The 2524-nt window shown below is 48.1% G+C and overlaps 1 non-coding gene across 1 annotated transcript; it reads right to left on the bottom strand.

Moving 5' to 3' along the window:
• Nucleotides 1-1878: 1878 nt before the first annotated feature.
• TRNAG-CCC (transfer RNA glycine (anticodon CCC)) lies at nucleotides 1879-1951 on the bottom strand. Its single transcript has one exon. It is a non-coding gene; the product is annotated as a tRNA-Gly (tRNA).
• Nucleotides 1952-2524: the final 573 nt, after the last annotated feature.

The raw sequence follows: 2524 nt of genomic DNA on the forward strand, positions 1-2524 counted from the left end.
GAGAGAATAGCACTGAAACATACACGTTACCATCGTAAGAGAGTGAACCGGCAGGAGTTTGACGTACGGTGCAGGGCACCCCAAGCCCATGCTCTGTGACGACCTGGAGCCGTGGGGTGGGCGGGAGCTGGGAGGGGGCTTCAGGAGCGGGGAGACACAGGTATACCGAAGGCCAATTCATATTGATGTATGGCAAAAACCAGTATTGTTACTGTAAAGTAATTGTCCTCCAATTAAAATAAAAAAAACAAACAAAAACCAGAAGCCTGGGGTCCTGACACTACAGGACCCCAGGGCTCCTTTGAGCCCTGGTTGGGGTTTTGTTTTCCTTTCAAGGAGCCATCTGTACATCGGCTTTTCAAAAATATGCTTTGTAAATGACAAACTTGAGCAGCTCTACAAGGCAAGGACTCAAGGAACACTTAGATGTCTTTTCTTTTAGGTTATCTTGTAATGTTTAGAGAATACCTACAAACTTTAAAAACTAGTCACCTTCAGCAGGACACGCCACTTTACATTCTATCCCAGCTTAAACATCCAGATCTGAACGTGCTGGCAAGGTCCGCACTGGTCACAGTTAATGGCCATAGGCTGTTTCATGTCATCGTGAAATTTGCTTAACCGTTTCCCTATTGTGTGTCCTGGCCCTTTTCCAGTTTTGTGTTATGTTGAACCGCAGTTGCTGTGCATATATTTGTGTGTGCTCGGTTATTTTTTTCTTGGAATTATTTTCTTGCAGCATATTCCCAAAAGTGGAATGACTGGGTCACACCGTTCTTAGCTCCTGTTACATATTGTCTGATTTTTTTTCTCAAGAAAGAGAGGAACCACTATAAACTCACCAGCAGTGTATGAGTGTGCTTATTTCCTTAAAGTCCTGCCAGCATTCTGCTCTATTCTTAAAAAAAAAAAAATTATGCTAGCTTAATAGATGGGAGATTGTTTTAAGTGACACATCTGTCATTGCTGGGGGTTTGAAATCCATCAGCCTGGCGTGGGCCAGGTGGCCACAGGTCGACAAAGAATTTCCAGCATGAAAGAATGTAGCTGGCTGTGCCCAGGGAAGAGTAAATAGGTCACCTGGGAGGCAGGCCCCTGTGCCCAGAGGTCATTTCTCTTTCACAGAAGCAGCTCCTAAAAAGGCTTTTACCATACATGGGAGGTGTCTGTTATCCCCCAGGGTAGACTCCAAGAACTCTGAGTCTGGCCCTTCAAACTCTCCCATCCCCATCTTTATGTGGGTAATGCATTTGGGGCTCGTGTGACAGGTCTGGACTTAACGAAAGCGTGGAGGGGAGCCCTGGGGCTGGGAGTGCGGCTCTGCCTCTGCTTCTCTCTACCCTGCACGTGTGCCGAGGTTCCGGGCCCGGTGCCTCCAACAGCATCTCTTCTCCAGCCAACAACAGCTTTCCACCGAAACTGGAGCCATTCCAGGTGTCTGAGCCCCAAGGTCCCTGCAGATGGAGTGTAATTTAACCCAGATGATGCTTGGTTGAGGGGCCCCAGATGGCAGGGGGCTTCCTCCTGGGGCATGGCCTTAACTGTGGACATTCTCAAGATCAATCCAAGATGATCCCGACTGGAGAGGCATCAAGACACCACGGGGCTTCTTGCCTCCAGATCTGCTGTTTCCTCTGCTTTGATGCCTTCCTCCACCTTTGCTCTTGCTAATACCTGTTGTTTCAATGTTATCTTCTTCCGGAAGCTCGTTCCTGACCTCCAGTTCTGGGTTAGGAGCTGCTCTTCTGAGCTCCCATAGCATCCAGCACATACCCCTCCCTGTACTTTTAAAAAAAGATTATTTTTTTGGCTGTACTAAGTCTTAGTTGTAAAAAGCAGGATTTGTTGTTGTTGTTAGGGGTGGCCTGTGGGGTCTAGTTTCCTGACCAGGGATTGAACCCAGGCCCCCTGCATTGGGAGTGCAGAGTCTTAGCCACTGGACCACCAGGGAAGTCCCGCGTCCTGCTCTTTTCTCGGTCTAACACTCATCACACTGGACTGTGGTGGCTAGAAGCCTGTTTGAGCCATGTCCAGTCCAGGGGGCAGGGCTCAGTTGGTGGAATGAATAGATGTATGGACAAACATATGTGATGATGGAAGCATGGAATAATTAACCCTGGTACTGACAGTGGCCACCAGGGTTGATATTCTGCAGCAATCCAGGGCTGGACTGGAAACTTGAGAGGCATACACGGCAAGTGAGCCCTTGGATTCTCTCCGCTTCAGAACCTGGAGATGAGTAGGACTGACTCCCAGCTGAGGCAGCAAGGGGAGCGGTCTGGGGTCTCGTAAACGGGTTCTTCAGTTATCTCTCAGCTTTGGTACAATCAGAAGCAATTCTTCTGAACACATTCTGGGCTATGGTCTTAGAGCGTCAGATTCCCATTATGGAATGAGGCCAGAAAAGAAAAAAGAAACGAAAACGATCAATCAAAACTTTGTTGCGAGGAAGCAGATTTCCTTTTCTTTTATGTTGCTCTTGGAAGACCTCACAAAATATCCCATGCGTATCAGAGACCGGACC

This window comes from Bubalus kerabau, chromosome 2 (genome assembly GCF_029407905.1).
Source record: "Bubalus kerabau isolate K-KA32 ecotype Philippines breed swamp buffalo chromosome 2, PCC_UOA_SB_1v2, whole genome shotgun sequence".
Taxonomy (NCBI): domain Eukaryota; kingdom Metazoa; phylum Chordata; class Mammalia; order Artiodactyla; family Bovidae; genus Bubalus; species Bubalus kerabau.